The following is a 19,852-nucleotide window of genomic DNA, read 5'->3' on the forward strand; positions in this document are numbered from 1 at the left end:
GCCATGGATTTGCACATCGTCTTGATCCTCCACATGATTTGACATGCAACCGCATGGCCTAGTGAAGACGCTTCACTTTCAAAATCCGTGCATCCATTTGATAAATATTTCCTGAATACGTACTATGTTCTAGATATTCTTCTAAATACTATAACAATAAACAAGATCCTGCCCTCAAAGACTTACATTCCAGGGAGGAGGAAAGAAAAATCTATACATAAATAATGATTTAACATGGTATCCACTAGTAATGAGCAGCACCAAGAAGAAAAAATAAAGGTTAGAGAACAGGGAGTAACCTGGGGAGGAGGTGTCACTTCAGATAAAGGAGTCAAGAAAGGAGGTAACACTTGAAAGAGACCTGAAAGAATGAGAGAGAAAGCCACATCAAGATTTGGGGGGGAGAACATATCCAGCAAAGGGGCAGAGATGGAAATGAGCTTGGCAAGATGGAGGAACAGAAGGTAGGCCAGGATGGCTGGAAGAGAGGGAGAGAGAAAGAGAACGGGGGGGGGGGGGGGGGATGAAGCCAGAGAAACCAGAGCACAGGGATCAGACCACAGATCACATGGATATCTGAAGCCATGGTGAGGCCTTCTGATTATACTCCGGTGTGCTGGAAAGCTGTTGGACAGTGGTAAGCAGAAGAATGATGTAACCTGGTTTATGTTTTTAAAAACGTGTGAGGAGACAGACTGCAAAGCACCAGAGTGAAAGCAGGGAGCCAGACAGGAACCTATGCCATCAGACCAGAGGAGAGATGGACTGAAGTGGCAGTGGTAGGGGTGAGAAGTGCATCATATGAGCATATATTCTGTCAGCTCTTACCGATACATTAGATGGAGAATGTGAGGGAACGAGAGGAGTCAAGGATGACTCCTAGGGCTTCCTGCAGTCATGACCTGGTGTAGAGGTGTGGAATGAGAAAACAAGCATATGAAGATATGTTCCTCACCAGTCATTCCTTTTGGAGACGATTCTTCCTGGCCTGTTAGACCCCAGCCTGAATCCCCAAACCATCATCTGGCATCTAGCCCAAATAACAGATTTTATCATAGGAAGAAATGAAAAGTTTCGTGCATATACTCTTTGTAAACTGATCCAGTGACAGGAAATCCCCAGGAAGGTGGTACTAGGGATTCCTGAAGCCTGTCTAAGGCCCCCCAAAACCCAGCAATCACATTGATTATGGAATAAAGCAGAAAAAGACCCTTGGTAGGCCTAGCAAATGTGTGGCACATGTATCACCTCCCCTTACCTCCAAGTCCAAGCCCACACTCATAAGCCCACTGTAATCAACAATGTCATTTTTATTCATTGTGACTAGATGCCACCTCACACTCCTTAACTGCACTTCAGGCAGTCACTACCAATTAATCACAGTCAGCCTGACAGATGATTGCCATTCTGGCTCCTGATTTATCATAATGGTCTAGTTCTTCAAGCTCTGACACATCCTTAGGTATCCTTTGACAATCTCCTGCCTGGGACAGCTTTCAGCCACATTATGAGTGGCACTGAAAAGGAAATCTATTTATTAAGCTTTGACCCAAACACTTTACATGGACCGTATTTTCACGTTTCAGCACAGTTGATGACAGTGTTAGTCATACCCAGGCACACTCAGGCACCTCAGTGGCCCCTGTACTCACTAACTCACCACTGTGTTCTCCCTAACAGGTCTAGTTCCTGAGTGATTCTGTAAGCCTCAAACCTTTGTTTACCTCCTTCCCAACCAGGACCCTTATCTTCCCATTCTCTCTACAAATGATGCCAGGAGGCGATAGTTACATTTCGTTCTGCCAAGACATCAACCAGCTGATGTGCAATGTCCTTATCCACAAAACGATGCCTTAACCCAGTAAAACAGATCACTCTGTAATACCCTTAAGGTAACATGTTCATAATGGGAATTTTTGGAATTGTGACAGAACTTCTGGGAAGAAAGGTATTTCTGAGCAGGGAGTTTTTAGCACTTTTACACGCTTTACACCAGATAGGCAAGGGTCCAGGTGGGTCTCCGTCTGTCACTGCATGCCATAGAAAGCCAGCCTTTTACTGCTTGTGACCAAAATAAAGGAAAGGAGTCCTACCAAGAACCATTTTTAACAGTCTTTGGGAGAGGAGAAAATTAATATGCTATCCTGACTCTTCCAAAGCTCTTCAACTGATACTGTACATATAACACCTCAACTTCTAGGTATTACTTGGAATTGATTTCATCCACACCAAACTGCATGAACAAACGGCCCCAAAGGGAAATTTCTTAGCCGTGTATAGTACTCTGACCACATCCTGCCCAGAAAGGAGGGGCTGAGTTGTGGGTCACTGTCCAAGGCATTTAAACGCACAGTCCTTTTTTTTTTTTTTCAGTTGTTTATTTTATTTGGGGCTATGCACTTGGACTTTTGAGAAAATTCTTAAATTTTTTTAACAAACCCCACCCACACAAATAGAATGACTCACCCCAGAGGGGTCTGAGTTGATGTCTGGTAAGGCAGTGAGATTAAAGAACTGCTTTAAAAAAGCAATGTCCTAAATTATCCCTGTAGCAATGGCCTCTAGGAAGAAAGGCTCAGAGAGAGGACATCCAGATACTCTTTCATAGATATATCAAAGTCCCATCAGAAAATAACAGCACACTCAATTTGTGAAATATGAGGAGAGTTTATGATAAAGAGGCTCTTTTCAGAGAACTGGCCAGGGTATGGGGAAACAAGAAATAGTGTAGCATCTGGGGCAGCAAAAACAGTACTCCCTTTACTGTCCCTAGGCCTCAAGAGGCCATGAGAAAGAGCTGTTTCCAAGGAAAGAGAATTGTGAGGAGAGGGTCCCTAACAGGTGACAGGAGCTATGACTCACAGTATTAGGATCCAGACAGTCCACATTGTCCTCACAGGAAGAGAGCAGAATAAATACCCCAATTTCACTCTTATCTGATTGCCAGATCTGCTGGTGCGTCCAACTGGCCAATTTCAACTGGAAGCCCAGTGATCAGTCCACAGGTCAGCCTTCCAGGGCACTCATCTGGGTGGAGAAGGGTGGGCACTGGATCTGGGGGGAGGGGGGGAGTGGGAGGTGGTAATCAGAAGACACGCAGCAGATATGGTACATTTGTGTATAGGAAAATAGAGCAAGTCCAAGAAAAATATAACAATGTTTTGAGCCTTCTCTGGCTCTAAAATTATATAACTCTATTTATTTTTTAGTATATAATTTACAAATCTCTTTCCAGATTACCCAAGCATTCCTTAAAAAAATGTTTTTAAATCCAGGGTGGGAAATAGGCTGTGTCTCACATGTCAATTCCAATCAGTGGGTTGTACCTTCCTACATGGTCTTGTTGAGGACTGGGAGGCCCAACTGGGCTTGGCAGTGCTACAAGCATGCCACTATGAAAGTATGCACACCATGGACTGTGGAAGGGCAAAAGCAGAGAAGTCCTCATATCCAGATCCATATTCATATTCATATTCAGTGAACCAAAGCAGAAGGAGAAATTGGGAATAATTATCCAGGTAATCTGATTTAAAATAAATTTATCCAAAATATTCCCTTTAAAGTGTGTGCATGTTTATGTATCTGCATATAATTTCAATCTATCTGCTTTCTCTAGTACAAAAATTTCTTATATGAGTATAGCATACACTATTATCATGTCAGCTTCTGGGAGCATGAACAGTTGATACTTCTGACTGTATCCGACTGATAGCTTTTATGACCACATGTCCAAATGGCACAGGTGATCTTACAAAATGACTTGTTACTTTTAAGTTTATTCTTCTGACCTACTGTTTACCGTAGTCCACTATGGTAGTCATGAGCCATATGTGGCCATTTCAATTTAATTAGAATTAAATAAAATTGAAAATTCAGCTAGCCACATTTCAAGTATTCAATAGGTGTATATTAGTGCAAATATAGAACAGTTCCATTACTGCAGAAAGTTCTATGGGAAGCTTCTGTTCTAGAATCCAAGGCTTATTGCTGCACACAATTAAAATGATGTCTGTAAGCCTCACTTAGGTATTTTTTATTAAGCTTTTTATTTTAATGCCAGTGTAATATTAGTTTCAGGTGTGATTCAACAATTCCATGAGCATCACCTGGTGCTAATCCCCATCACCTATTTCACCAATCCCCCCACCCATCTCCCCTCTGGTAGCCATCAGTTTGCTGTCTATAATTAAGAGTCTGATTCTTGGTTTGTCTCTCTCTCCCTGTCTTTTTTTCCTTTGCCCATTTGTTTCTAAAACTCCATAAATGAGTGAAATCATATGGTATTTGTCTTTCTCTGAGTGACTCTTTTCAGTTAGCATTATAGTCTCCAGCCCCATCCATGTTGTTCCAAATGGGAAGAATTCTTTTTTTTTATGGTTTAATAATATTCCAGTGTGTGTGTGTGTGTGTGTGTGTGTGTGTGTGTGTGTGTATATATGTGTGTGTGTATATATATATATATATGTGTGTATATATATATATATATATATATACCACATCTTCTTTATCTATTCCTCTATCAGTGAACACTTGGGCTGCTCTCATTATTTGGATATTGTAAATAATGAGGTAATCAGCACAGAGATGCCTTATCCCTTTAAATTGGTGTTTTTTTGCATTTTGGGGGGAAATACCTACTTAGGCATTTTAGTATTCCTATTATGTATCAGGCAACAAATTAAGTGTTTTATAAATATTATCTTCTGTGTGTGTGTGTGTGTGTGTGTGTGTGTGTGTGTGTGGTGAGATACTTAAGATCTGTCAGGATATTTCAAGTGTAAAATATGGTGCTATTTACTTACAGTCACCATTCTATACATTAGATCCTCAGAATTTATTCATCTTATAAGTGAAATTTGGTACCCTTTGACTTACATCTTCCTATTTTCCCCTCCCCCAGACACCAGCAACCACCATTTTACTCTCTGTTTATATGAAGTTGGCTTTTTTTAAATTTTTTTTTAACGTTTATTTATTTTTGAGACAGAGAGACAGAGCATGAACGGGGGGGGAGGGTCAGAGAGAGAGGGAGACACAGAATCCGAAACAGGCTCCAGGTTCTGAGCAGTCAGCACAGAGCCCGACGCGGGGCTCGAACTCACGGACAGTGAGATTGTGACCTGAGCCGAAGTCAGATGCTTAACCAACTGAGCCACCCAGGCGTCCCGAAATTGGCTTTTTAAAAAAGATTCCACATATAAGTGATACCATACAATATATATCTTGCTCTGTGTGGTTTGTTTCACTTAACATAATGCCCTCCAGATTCATCTGCACTGTTGTAAATGGCAGGATTTCTTTCTTTTTCGTGGCTGAATAATATTCCATTGTATAAACACCACATTCATCCATTGCCAGACATGCAGGTTGTTTCCACATTCTGGCTATTGTGAATAATGTTGCAATGAATGTGGGAGTGCAGATACTTCTCTTTCAGATCCTGCTTTCATATCCTTCAGATATATACCCAGGAGTGGGACTGCTGGATGATATGGCAGTTCTATTTTTTTAATTTTCTGAGGAACCGCCATACTGTTTTCTAGAGGGGCTGCACCAATTTACATTCCTACCAATACTGTACAAGGGTTCCCTTTTCTCCACATCCTCCCCAAAATTTGTTAGCTCTTGTCTTTTTAATAATAGTCATCCTAACAAGTATGAGGTGATATCTCTTCATGGTTTTGATTTTCATTTCCCTGATGACTAGGGATGTACCTATTGGCCATTTGTATATTTTCTTTGGAAAAATGTCTATTCAGGTTCTCTACCTGATATCTCACCTAACTGTCACAACCACTGTGTGAGAGAGGAATTATCATTCACATATTATAGATAAGGCCACGGGAAGCAACTTATCCCTTAACCACAAGGAAGTAACTAAAAGAGCTCAGATTCAAAACTAAATCTTCCTGACATCAAAACTCATGTTCTTTACCATTATATCTGCACCTGCAGAAAAAAAAAGGCAACTCTCTTGAATAATTCACTTGTTTTGTGTTGAACACCGGAGACACCCTAGAGATATTAACTAAGTTGAAATGCAGTTTATTTTCCAAACCAACGTATTTTCCTACATAATAGTCACCTGTTGTTCAAAATGTACAATAGAGTGAAGTATGACCTTGAATTAGCTTTTCCTCCATCTTTAGTATTGTAAATAGAAACTAATAAGCAAATAAATTATTGTCCTGATACTTATTTTATCTGCATCAGTCAGGATTCCATCAAGAAATAAATGGTACACTTCAGGAGAGTTTAATAAAGTGATGACTGTTTATCAAGGTGTGGGCAGTATTTAGGAAAAACAACCAGGAAAAATGCATACCCTATGGCAAGCAAGAGTGGGGAGCCATTACTACCCAAAGCCTGCGGCAGAGGAGGACCAAGGGAAGGAAGCACTTACTGGAACCAGAGGGCTGCTATAAGGAAAAGGTGATTGATGAAAACTGTAGACTTTTGTAGAGGGACACAGTGAACTTAGAGTGACTCAGCAGGGACAGAGCCACCTCACTGACCAACTGCCCTCCAAAGTGAGGGTAAGGTTGTCCACTGAGACTGCCCATACAGTGCAGGCTCCTGGATACCTAGCAAGATGGAAAAGTAGAGAAGAGGGACACATACAAGATACCATGCATATTATATTATCTATTAGTGTTATTTGAAAAAAGACTAAGGACAGCAAAGCATGAGGTTAATGTTAACAGGAATAAGGCTGACTAATGACAGACTCCTTTTTACCTCACAGAGAGTCACCATAGCCAGTTAGATCCTCAAGGTAGATGAAATGCTCAGCCTCAGGCCCAAGTAGGCATGGGTCTCTTTCCCATCACTAGTTCAAGAACAGTAAGTGAATATTAGACTTCACTATGGGATTTCTTTCATGCCATGGTGTAGGACATGCCAACTATATCATGAAACTAACCTGAAGCAAACAGGCAATTAGTTTCCAAGAACATTTGCTTGACTTAAAAGGCTGCAAGGTTAATGGCCCAAGAACTGGTAGTTAGAGTCACAGTACTGAGCACAAGGATCTTGTGTGGTCTTAATTCTAGAGCCACTTCTAAAGAGCTACCGAATTTAGCCTTTGGGGCAAATCTCTGGATCACTGTTTATCAAGTGCCTACTGTGTCCCAGATACCAGTGCACCAATCACCCAGCTTATCTCTCTGTTCCTGGGCACACCATCCCCTTTTCTTTTCTTTTTTAAAAATGTTTATTTATTTTGAGAGAGAGAAAGAGAAAGAGAGCCCACGTGAACACACGAACTGGAGAGGGGCAGAGAGAGAGAGAGAGAGAGAGAGAGAGAGAGAGAGAGAGAGAGAGATTCCCAAGCAGGCTTCGCACTGTCAGCGCAGAGCCCAATTTGGGCTCAATTCCATGAACTGCGAGATCATGAACTGAGCCAAAATCAAGAGCCCGAGGCTCAAAGAACTGAGCCACTCAGGCGTCTCTCCCTTTTCTTTAGATATGACTCCACGCATGCTATTCCCTTCCCTCGCCTTGTCTATCAATTCCTACCCATACTTCAAATCTCACCTTGGGGATCACATCCTTTGGGAAGCCTTTTCAGTTTGTATCCTGGAGGCCGAGGGGCTCCCTCCCTGAGACCCCCGTAGCTCTTGATTCACCCTGCCACTGGTGGGAATCAGAATATAGTGAAATGAATCTGTTTACATGTCTGCCTCCTCAGCCTCGGTGGGAGCTAGTGCCTAGCCTGAAAGAGGGTGGTTTTCATTAAATTTAGTACCTAAGTGTCTTTGAAAGGCACAGTTAGGTGCTGTGGGGCTGCGTGTGGGAGTGATGGTGACGTGGGAGGAAAGAGGTAGATAAATAAAGAGTAAAGTACCTGATCCTTGCCCTCAAAAGAGGAGTAATCAGAAAAATTACAGGATGTCCAGTTAAATCAGAATTTCAGATAAGCAATAAACAATTCTTCATGTAACTTTTTAAATATATCTCATACAAATAGATTCAAATATTGCATGGTACATACATGAACTAAAAAAGCATTTATTTGAAATTCAAATTTAACTGGGCATCTTGCATGTTAACTTGTTAAATCTGGAAACCCTATTCAAAGGATTCATACTCCAGCTGCTGAAATAAGATGTGACCGCACGGGCCCTTAGCACTGCCAGGTTTAGCAGAGAACACAAGAGTGCTGCAATCTAGGTGCCTGGGTGGCTCAGTGGGTTAAGTGTCTTGATTTCGGCTCAGGTCATGATCTCACGGTTGGTGAGTTTGAGCCCTGTGAGGGGCTCTGTATTAACAGTGCAGAGCCTGCCAGGGATTCTCTCTCTCTCCCTGTCTCTATTCCTCTCACAAAATAAATAAACTTGGAAAAAAAAAAAAAGTCCATTTCAATTAAAAAAAAAAAAAGAGTGGTGTGATCTGGGAGCGCTAGTGGAGGCCTGGTGGCCGCCTCCCCTGCTTCAGTACAGAGGCTTCCCGCCAGCAGCCCTGGCTTCTCCCAGGCTGCCCAGCTTGCAGAAGAAGCACGGTGTGCTTCAAGCACCCTGCATTGAACGTAAACTCCTGGGCTTAAGTCACAGGCAGACCACTGACTGGGTGCATAGCTTTCAGAAAGTCACTGAACTTTTCTAAGTGTCGTTTTCCTTTCCCATAACTGAAAACCTCAGAATTGGTTTTTTTTTATTTTTTTTTTATTTTTTTTTTTTTAACGTTTTTTTATTTATTTATTTTTGGGACAGAGAGAGACAGAGCATGAACGGGGGAGGGGCAGAGAGAGAGGGAGACACAGAATCGGAAACAGGCTCCAGGCTCCGAGCCATCAGCCCAGAGCCTGACGCGGGGCTCGAACTCACGGACCGCGAGATCGTGACCTGGCTGAAGTCGGACGCTTAACCGACTGCGCCACCCAGGCGCCCCTCAGAATTGGTTTTTAAAAGGGGAGTGGGGTCCTTTGATATACTTAGGGATTCATACAGGCCCTAGTCTGAGAAAAATTAGAATCTTCCTGTAGCTTCTCCACTGCCCCACCCTTTTCTGCCTCCCGTTGCTGACAGACGCGGGCCCCAGGCATGAGCCAAAAAACTAATACTTATTTCATGGCTCATCCCTCAGAATCTTCTATATGGGGTCAGTAAGCTTTTTCTATAAAAGGCACTATGGTGAATATTTTAGGCTTTGCAGGCCATCTAATTTATAAATTATAAACTATTTTAGGCTTTTCAAATTTCTGTTGCAACCACTCAACTCTTCCATTGTAGCATGAAAGCAGCCAAAGACAATATGTAAACAAACAAGTGTGGCTGTGTTCCAGTACAACTGTATTTATGGACACGAAACTGATTTCATATAATTTTTGTGTGTTGTGAAATATCCTTCTTCTTTTGATTTTTAAAACTCTAATAAAATTCTTACCTTGAGGACCGTAAAAAAACCGACAGCAGGCCAGATTTGGCCCTTAGCTATGGTTTGCCCACCCGTGTTCTATAAGACCAAATTGTTAATCTCTGATAAAGTCCTCACCCTGGAAGGCTGGTCTGTCTCCTACTATTTGTGCCCAAGAGCAGAGCTAGGAAAAGGGCTGGTGCTAAATTCTCACACAGCCCTGGCCTCTGCCATTAACTTGCAGTGTGAATCCAGGGAAATTATATCACTACTTCCTGTCTCATCCTTCATCTGTTGAAAAAAGGACCTAGGGTGAAGGGGCATTATATTTAGCAAGCTGCTAAACAAAGTGATTGGGAAATACAAATGAGGTCAAAAAGGACAGACACTTAGCAGGGATGGTCCAAGTGTTGAGTAATATTGAAAATCATATGGCAAGAGAAATAGAGAAATTAAATTGTTTTCCTTGTAAATTTTCCACGATGATTTTTTTACTTCATGGAAAGCAGAGTAATTTGTGAGGTCATTTTTCCTTCACACACAATTCACTTTCATGAAGTTTATTTAAAAAAAAAAAAGGGGGGGGGGAGGGGGAATTTCTCTGAGAAACAGAGAAGTCCCAATGCCTGGCTGAGCCCAGAGGGAAGTATTTTCTCAGGAAGGCCATTTCTGTCCCTCCCCTCCCCCTTTCTTCCTATACTTCTTCCCATCCACATCTGGTATATCCCATTTTTCCTAGTTACAGAGAATCCCCATCTCTATTCCTTTTTCCTGCAAGACTGTGGTGCTAACAAATACCAGGTATATTGCAAAGCCAGAAACCCAAACAAAAACTACCATGCTTAGAGGCCTCAGAAAGGTCGAAAAAAATTAACAAAAATCCTTAAAACTTAAAGAGCACAAAGGGTCAGGTAAACAATGATATAAAACCCCAAGTATAGAGAAGAAGGTGCTTGTTTCAATAACCTGGGAATTTTTTGCTAGTGAGACATGGCAATCACCTTTAAATGACAAATCTTACAGAGTTTAGAAAAAAGGGCCTTGCAGGTGACATGAGGGGAAAGATCAGGTTTTGATAAAAGTAGAAAGCATCCACCAGAATGGAATGATAATTAGAGATAATTATAGTCAAGTACGAGGGTGCCAGAATATGGTGTCTACCCAGCAAGTTACAGTAGGGTCGAACCTCCTTTTTAATCACTTTGAACTTGCCATTTTTATTTCTTGGCTGATGAATTGTTCACAGACAATCTTGGTGTATTTACAGAGTATTAAGTTCAACCAAGGTCAAAGACAGAGATACATTCTCCTTAGAGCCTCATTCCCTCTCAGATGTTTAAGTAAATGGCTTAAGAGAAGCGACCTGGAACACAAAAGGGAACACGAGAATTCAGGGTCTGGTCTTGCCCCTTTTGAGCCAAGTGAGTGAGCACCTAAGCTTCTTTGAGCCTCGGTCCCTTCATCCACAGAACGGGGCTAATGCTTTGTTCTACTTACCACAGAGCCCTGTTGTGAAGCTCGGACAACACAATGCATAGAAAGGGCTCTGCAAATAATAAAAATAGAAGTGCTATTTATGATTATTATTGTGACTGAAGAAGGAGCCGTTGTTGAAATCAACGGCTAAGTTACTGAAGCGCCACTTTGGTTACTTGAACAGATGACTTACAAGGGTTAATAAGCACATGTCTTGGTCACCACTTAGGCCTGGTGAGTCAGAGCCCTGGAGCACGAGGCCCAGGTCATGGGCTCCATGAGACCTGCTCATCTGATTTGGACAGCAGAAGCTTCTAAGTTAAAGAAATCTGGGATTGAATCCCATCTTTACCCCTTACTCACCAGGCAAGTCCCTTATTCCATCCAAGCCTCAGTTTCCCTATCCCTAAAACTGGTACATTAATACTGCCTTGCAGGGTTGTTGTAGGTTCAGAGAGAACATACATAATCTCTAATACCTAGTAGGACATAGTTTCTGTTCACCTAGGAACAAGTATTCGAAAGTGAAGAGGCAATCTCTTTAACCCCTACCAGCTATTTTGTAAATGCATGTGGAGATTGCTTATGTAGACAATCCTCTCAGATCTATCCCTGTTTCCTGAAAAAATGTTTTAAAAACTATGGTTCACTAATGATGGGATTTGCATCTCAAAATGACAGTACATTATAAACCGACTTCTTTCAGTTACTTTTCTCATTATAATATGGTCCCTGAGATATACCACAAAATTTTTTGGTAATTTGACCTAAATTGGCCATAAGGCTGCCCTGTGCTCAAAACTGCAGATCCTCACCACCCCCTAGACCTGCCCCTTTGCCACATTTCTATCTCACTTGCCCCTACACTCAACACAACACCCCAGCCAACTGGACATCTCGAGTGTTTCCCAAAGCCACCCTCTGCCTGGAAAGCCTGTTACTATCTTACATCAGGCATCCTGGAAACCGACAGTGAGATGTTGAGATCTGCATGCAGGGCTTACTGGGGAGCTCTCAGGAAGCCCCTTGAGGGAGCGAGGGGTGCGGGACTGGGCAAAGGGGGAAGGTGAACCATGATGCGTCCACAACTCAGGCCTCAGTGGATCCCATCTGAAGCTCTGGAGCTGGGGTGGCCCTTCAGGATGTCAGAAATTATGTCAAGGTGCTGTGCCCTCCACCCCCCTTTGACCAGGCACCAGAGGTGGGCTTCCTCCCAGGAAGGAGGTATAACCTTTGGCAAAAGGCAGTTCTCAGAGAGGGATTCAGCTGAGATCCATCAGCAGCCAGCTCTCCTTGCAGCTGGGCGATGTGTGTCTGTCTCCTCCTGAAGGGACATCTGGGCAGCACCTCACCACATCCACTACTGCAATTTCCAAACCACTGCCCAGCCCTTGAGGCCCATATGCACCACTGCCTCACCATGCAGCCCACTCTGCCCCTGTACTGCCTCCCTCTTCGAACCTGAGATGTGGCCACCAAACCAGGAGCCTCTTGCATTGCCACTGAGTTCAGAGTGGACAAAGCTCACAACGTATACTTGGCACTACTTCTCAAAATTCCAGTGAATGCAGAGAATGAGAAAGCTATACCCCTTAAGCACGGTACAGTGATACACGTTCTTACAGTTACAATTTCCAAGACCTCAGCATATTTAAGCATACTTAATACTTCTTAGTCTGGTTCCTCATTTTGTTTATAGGAAAGAAAATTTCATTGGTAATGATACAATCCTATTCTTACACAACATCCATTGGGGTTTTCATTTCCTTTATTTGCTGAATATTTTTTCTTTATAAAGTATTCTTTTGAAAATATAACAAGAAGTACTATATACTGAAAGGAAAAAGACTAGACAAGCAGGGTAAAATTAGTAAGAAATCTCCCAACTTATACAAAATTACACAAAAGTATCAGCCATAAAGAAAATATGGTTGTAAAGAGAAACCAAGGTGCCATAAGTGTATCTATCCAGCTCCCTTAAGAAGTGAAGAAATGGGCTCCTGGCTGGTTCAGTGGGTAGAGCATGCGACTCTTTTTTTTTTTTTTTTTTTTAGTGTTTATTTTTGAGACAGAGAGAGACAGAGCATGAATGGGGGAGGGGCAGAGAGAGAGGGAGACACAGAATCTGAAGCAGGCTCCAGGTTCCCAGCTGTCAGCACAGAGCCCGACATGGGGCTTGAACTCACAAACCGCAAGACCATGACCCAAAGGAAGTCGGACGCTTAACCGACTGGGCCACCCAGGTGCCCAACAGTGTGTGACTCTTGATCTCAGGGTTGTAAATCTGAGCCCCATGTTGGGCCTAGAGATTATTTTAAAAACAAATGAAGGGGCGCCTGGGTGGCTCAGTCGGTTAAGCGGCCAACTTCAGCTCAGGTCACGATCTCGCACTCCGTGAGTTCGAGCCCCGCGTCAGGCTCTTGGCTGATGGCTCAGAGCCTGGAGCCTGCTTCTGATTCTGTGTCTCCCTCTCTCTCTGACCCTCCCCCGTTCATGCTCTGTCTCTCTCTGTCTCAAAAATAAATAAACGTTAAAAAAAATTTTAAAAAAAGAAATGAAGATTAATGTCATATTAGTGTCATGATTTCACATATTGGAATACTTTATTGGATCAAAAACATGAAAATGGTTGCTTTGCAATAAATAGGTTACATGAATGAAAAAATCAATTAAAATGAATTAATGAAGCCAAATTCTTCTATCAAATGAAAGAGATATACGTGTGAAAGACATACACATGTTTATGTTTATACCTGTTTATAAAAAAGTATAAATTATGTGCTTATATATTTTTATATGAATGTATATAAAAATGTATATATGTGACCACATGCATGTGTTAGGGGAATACACACACATATATATGCTTCCCTAACAAATTATTATACAGGTGTTGTTTTTTGGAAAACTACCCCTGCACTCTGACAGACCATTGCAAACTGAAGGGTTAACGTGTATCCAGCTCTGAGTCAACAGTATGGCCCTCTACATATGATCCCTGCATGCTTCCAGATCTACGACAAAACACCCTACACGGCACCAACCTTAGGTCCAGGCAAGTGGCCCAATCCCATCAGAGCACCTGTGCAAATGTTTCTAAGTCTTCCTCAGATGCCTGGGATCTCCCAGGGCTGGCTAGCAGTGCCATCCAGGTCTGGCAGCCCCATCCCAGACCAGTGCCTGCAGGGGTGCTAGCCTCCACTTCTTTTCAGGGCGCTCTCCAACCCTCTGTCCCAGGGTGGCTTCAATCAGATGCCCCAAGGAACCCCTGACCTCATACCTTTCGGTTTTCTGGGGCCTGTGGTCCAGATGTGTTCCAGGAGGTTAGCCTGGCAAACAGGTCCCCTCCCCCTCAACAGCCAGCATGCTGTTTCCTTGCAAACGACTGGGCTGCCAGCGTGGGTGCTGGCATATTGACTTTGGGTGACTCACTCACATCGGACATAGGATTATTCAGGGCAATGGGTGAAGTAACCACTTTTGGACTTGAGCCTGGCATTTGTGGGCTTGTCAGTGTTCCCACTGCAGTGCTGCCTCCAATCTACAAAACCCCAGGGTAGCGGGGTGGCAGTGGGGGTCCTTCAACATCAGGATGCCCCACCCTCATTGCTGGCCTAAGGGTAGCCACCGTCCCCTGACACACTCCTCGCCACATGTCAGTCTACAGGAATGCCTGAGTCCCTCATCTCCTCCAAGGTTTTTGGAGACTGTTAACTGTATCACATACCCTTGTAACACATGTCCCCGTGTCTCTGATCAATGTGCTAACATTGCATTTTCTCATGTTGGCTTTTTTGTAGGTAGGGAACCACTCTTCTGCTGGGCCCGCAGGACCCTCTCCCACTGTCAACACTGAAGGAGATCACTAGTCTGCAGCACCTGACAGAAGACATACTTGAAGATGTGTTATTCTACATTTACGCTATATAATTGCAAGCAGTCAATTTAACATGACCAAAAAAATAAATGACTGTTCCCACTTTTCTGCATTGTCCGGGTAAAACTCACCCTTGCGGTCATCGGCAAAGAAGCTTGGTTAATGATGCTTATGAGTCACTGGAGGCCCATATTCACGGGCAGCGCAAAGAGGATAAGGTGTCATGAGTACCGACCTGACCAGCACTGAACAGAGGACTGTGGGAGAGCTAAAGAGGTAAAATCAGTCCGTACTGCTTTAATACCAACAGGCTCCAAAGACTGTGGGGACTAATAATGTATTTCTTACCTTTTTCCCACAGTGGGAGATATGAAGTTAGCCAGGAATGGTGCATCTGACAAAAAGGAGAAGAGAGAGAAGGTCCCTGGACCTAAACAGGAAGAGCTAGTGCCCAGAGAGCATGAGGACCTTCACAGGTGCTGACTGGACACATAACAAACACAGAAGTAACACTTGTCCATCCATTATTCTAAATCTTCACTGATAAATGATTATACCTCACAGGGGTCCATTGACTTTATGTTTTTTAATCAAAGTGTTTCTATGAACAGGGCCCTGCACAAAAAATATATTTCTAGAGCCCCGTACAACATAGAGATGACCCTGATCCTATGAGTTTTTTTTTTAAATCACCCTGAAACCTAGAGATACTGAATTAACAATACCTTTCTCAAGCCTTTTTTTTTTTTTTTTTTTTAGCATAGCAAATCCTCTGAAGGCTTTCTAGATTGTGACCAGTATCAGTATGAGGGTCACTTGGTGACACTTTGTAGCAATATGGAATGCTTTCTAATGGAATTCTGAAAAATAGATGGACTCAAAATCAAAATAAATGTTGAGACCAATAAGACCATTTCCCTTGACCCTTGTCAGTAATGTTCCCCCATGCTCTTCATTCTTACCATTCTTACCTATGTTTGTTATCCACTATTTTAAGTGAAACTTCTATGATGGTTTTAAGTTTCAAATATACATAATTAATATTTGAAGACAACCTAGTATTGCACTGGCTCAGGATGCTCACTACATTGGACTCAGCTGCTTCATCTTCTTTTCTTCCTCTTACTTTGAAGAAGTTTAAAACCTAAATAGACCAATAAAAATGTTTCCTGATTTTCATAACCTCTGAGAAAAGACTCCCTCACTCTGTCTGGTCACCCATTCCAATACCTAACAATATCCACGCTGCTCCCATATGAGGAACTCATCCTTGATCTGATGAACATATCTCTCAACCAGGGTCCTAACCAGAGACATCCAATGGCCCCATCCTAGTCTACCCAGGCAAATACAACATTTTTTAAGGGGCAAGTAACTTTTCTACAAAGACCATGCCTTAAATCCCTTTGAATTTACCTGCTACTTTCAAACATAGACTCAAAACACTTATTTCTTTTAAAATTTCATTCTTAGACATGCTGATAAATCTCTTCCCTCCAAGAACATTTAAGCCCCTTTGATTAACTTTGTGGTAAGCTATGAACATCAGCCCATTTCCTTTCTGGTATTTTTGTATTGGTTTGGTTTTTTACTCTTCCTCTAGTTGATTTTTTTTCCTATTTGATATCGAGCTCTCCTGGTTTTAGCCCATGGGAAATAAACATATCCTTTAACCTCATATCTGTTGTGGGGTTTGCTTGACAAATTCTTCTCAATGCCTACATGGTAGAAAAATAAAGTTCCACTATGCCAGCTTGGAAGTCCAACTCCACTGTGGTAACACACTACCACTGAGCCCTCTTTCCCACTCCTTAAAACTGCAGAAGAACAGGTTTCCCCTTCGACCTCCCCAACCTAATGCCCAATGCCTTTAGAGGCTTTGACATCTAGAGATGAGAAGTAAAAGCTAGAATACAGTGATTCACATTTGTAGCAGTATCGTAATTTACATGTTAAAAATGGAGCTTTTTATTCACTGTAAATGAACTTAAATTTGTTCACAAACTGATAGTGGAAAACTTAAGTTTGACAATCAAGGTGAGCTTAGTCATGGGTTCATTCTGGTCTCCTTAGGACAGGATCATCATCATTTCAGGATGTTTCCATCCCTTTCTTTTATTGTATCCCTATGGGGTGATCCACGTCAGGGGAAGGGGCTTTTGAAACTTCCTGATATTAGGCCAAGGACATCAGTAGATGTGATATTTAAAATATTTAACAAGCAATAGGGTACAGGCACCAACCAATCACCAGAATAGGCACCAAGTGACACAAGTGATAGGGCCTTGCTGGTGAGTACCAGATGATGTCAACCCTGTCCATCAGCATCCATCCAACACTGATTTGTAGTGGAACTTGTTCTATGACCTTGTGACCTACCACTATGGCATCCATGGTTGAAAAACCTGCATCCTACTGCTCTGTTCTCAGGTTGATGGGTCTTTGAAGGTCACACAGATGACTCCAGAGACTTTGGGTTATTTGACATCTAGACATGAGAAAGGAAAATCAGACTGCAATGACTCACTTGTAGCCATTACAAATTTTGTGTGTTAAAAAATGGTAAATGTAAATGGCCACACTCATCTCAGGGGAATGGGGATTTTTGAATCTGGCATCTCTAGGGGCTGCAGGCTTTTTGGGGTGCTACTTAAGACTTTCTCTGCCTAGACCTTCCCGTCATCTTTTATACTTTGCTACTGCAAAACCATGCTGGAATGGACTTACCTACAAGAATTGCTTTCCTTCTCTTGCCCTTTATCAGGAATCAAGGTACAGGGCCCCAAATCTATCCTATCCTATCCTATCCTACCCTATCCTATCCTATCCCATCCTATCCTCAGGTTCCCCAAAGGTTCTGTAGGAGGGAAGCAGAGCACTAAAAACTTGCTTCAGCTCCTCATTAGCCTCTAACTTCTGTTTTTCCCCCTGGGTACCTGCTGCTCAAACCAGATCTCTTTTGGGCAGCAAAATACTCATGTGGTTTGGTATAAACTCTGGGCATTGAAACTTCCAAAATCTTAAGCTTTCCAGCTCAGGCTTTTATACTAAAAGTCTCAGCTTTCAAAAAGTATTCTCTCTTTGAGAACTTTAATAAATAAGTTCAGAAACTCAATTGACTTTTTGGGATCAGCTATTTTAGCCTTCTCCTAAAGTAATAAATTCCATTGAAACAATGGGTGGAAGGCTGCAAAGAAGTAAGGGAATTGTGAAAAAAAAGAAAACATATACACACACCTGTCATTATCTCCAAACTGTATATTTTGCATACATTTTGGGAGAGGTTCTTTCGGTATCCAAGACAGAAACCCAGAGGCCCATAAAATAATTTACGTGGATAAAAAACAATCAGTCCTTTATGGTTTGTTGTAATTAAGATGTGCATACCAATAGTTACTCAATAAGATGTGATGAAGATATTTAAAATGTAAAACATCTTCATTACGGAAATTCTACTCCATTTAATACACTACGTGTTCAATAACCTCAACTCAAGAAAAATTCAAGATGGTACTCTTTTTTTCCCTCTGCTTTCTTTCCCCAAAGAAAATATTTCAAGAGCCCACACTCCTCACATATGTATCATCATATTCTAAAGGCCTCCATATATATATATATATATATATATATATATATATATATATATATATACACACACACACACACACATATATGTAATAAATATTCTGTCCCTGAGGGAAAATTGAAAACAATGTTCAGTTTCCTAGTTAACACAGGCATTAGCATGGGTCTTCCTTATAGTCAGATAGATACAACATATCATCCTGGCAGTAAAAGTGGAATCTCCAAAGAGGAGAAGGAGGAGGAAAGCAAAGGGTACTTATTTTTGTAAAGTAGCTCACAGGGTACAATAAACTCTTCCTTTGATCTTGTTTGACCCTGAAAACAACCTATGCAGTAGGTGAGGCCGATAATATTATCATTCCTATTTTAAAGTTAATGAAACTGATGCTCTGGAAGATTATGTCTTGTGCAAGGTCACATAGCTAACAAGCGATGAGCTAGGACAAATACAAATCTAGGTATTCTGATTTTGAAAATATATAAAAGGTATACCTTCCCCTATACAAGCTGACACGAGAAGAAATGTCACATGAGAAGAAGTGAGAAAACTGGAGAGGGAAGAGTGATCTTAACTGACTATAATTAAAATACCTAGAAATTCTCCCTAGGGGTGAATGTTTTAACTCAGGCTGATGTCCACAGTTAGCATGATCCATGGCTTTTGGGATTAAATGCCCCACTCCCAAATTGCAAATGTCATTCAGGAAATCCTAAATCAGCTTCTTTTATTGAAATGGGTCCAGTCATGTCCCAGAGAGCTCTCTCTCATTGCAACACAGTCTCACAGTTACACTGAATTTTGTGACCACTCACAGGAGGCAAGACCATGTAACAAGGTACTTCAGATAAAGATAGACACTGTCTATTGGCACACAAAGGTTTTGAAGCAGTCACATTACCTAAAATAAGACCCTTTGAAATTTGTAATTACTAAAATGGATTGAAAGGGAAGGTGGGTTAGAAGTTGGGTGGAATTAATCTGGAAATCCTGGGGGAGATGTGTCATTTGGGGTATTACAGGATAGTGGTGAAGCTGCCTGAGTGCATGGACTTTGTCTTCTGTGTTCACTGTCACCCCACGTGCCTATACTACTACTCAGCACACTTTAAGGGCTCAACTAGACTTGGATGGATAGATGGATGGATGGATGGATGGATGGAAGGAAGGAAGGAAGGAAGGAAGGAAGGAAGGAAGGAAGGAAGGAAGGAGATGGACAGGAGAGGAAAAGGGGGGGTCTACAGAGGGGAAAAGGGAGCGGAGGAAGGAAAGAAGAGAAAGGAAGTGGTGGGAAGGGGAAGGAAAAAATAGGGCAGGGGAGGTAAAAAAAGGAAGGGGAGGAAGGACTATGCCTCAGGTTAATCACAAATCAGTATGTATCTGTTTCCTCACCTATAAAATGAGGGGAAAAAAAAACATAGCCCTTCCCTCTGAAAGTTGTTGTGAGGATTAAAAGAGCTAATACAGATAAATCACTTATAAGGGGGCCTAATACTCAGTTACTGGTACTTAGTTACTACAACGAATATTTGATCTTCATTAGTTCCTTCAAGTAATTAGCC

At 42.0% G+C, this 19,852-nt stretch overlaps 1 long non-coding RNA gene across 5 annotated transcripts in view; it reads right to left on the reverse strand.

The window, feature by feature from the left end:
• Nucleotides 1–18,174, reverse strand: part of LOC131492718 (uncharacterized) — a 53,331-nt gene extending 35,157 nt beyond the window's left edge. The window contains exons 1-7 of one of the 5 annotated variants that reach the window (XR_009252259.1): nt 17,113–18,161; nt 15,679–15,851; nt 15,056–15,101; nt 14,839–14,975; nt 10,852–10,900; nt 6,404–6,584; nt 2,863–3,054 (exon numbers count right to left, since the gene is read on the reverse strand). This is a non-coding gene — a long non-coding RNA (uncharacterized LOC131492718). Of the gene's footprint in view, nt 1–828; nt 903–2,862; nt 3,055–6,403; nt 6,585–10,851; nt 10,901–14,838; nt 15,852–17,112 lie in introns of all 5 variants that reach the window. The other 4 variants (XR_009252256.1, XR_009252257.1, XR_009252255.1 and 1 more) reach the window with 4 other exon arrangements.
• Between the last annotated feature and the right edge of the window lie 1,678 nt (nt 18,175–19,852).

Source organism: Neofelis nebulosa, chromosome 13, assembly GCF_028018385.1.
Source record: "Neofelis nebulosa isolate mNeoNeb1 chromosome 13, mNeoNeb1.pri, whole genome shotgun sequence".
Classification (NCBI taxonomy): Eukaryota; Metazoa; Chordata; class Mammalia; order Carnivora; family Felidae; genus Neofelis; species Neofelis nebulosa.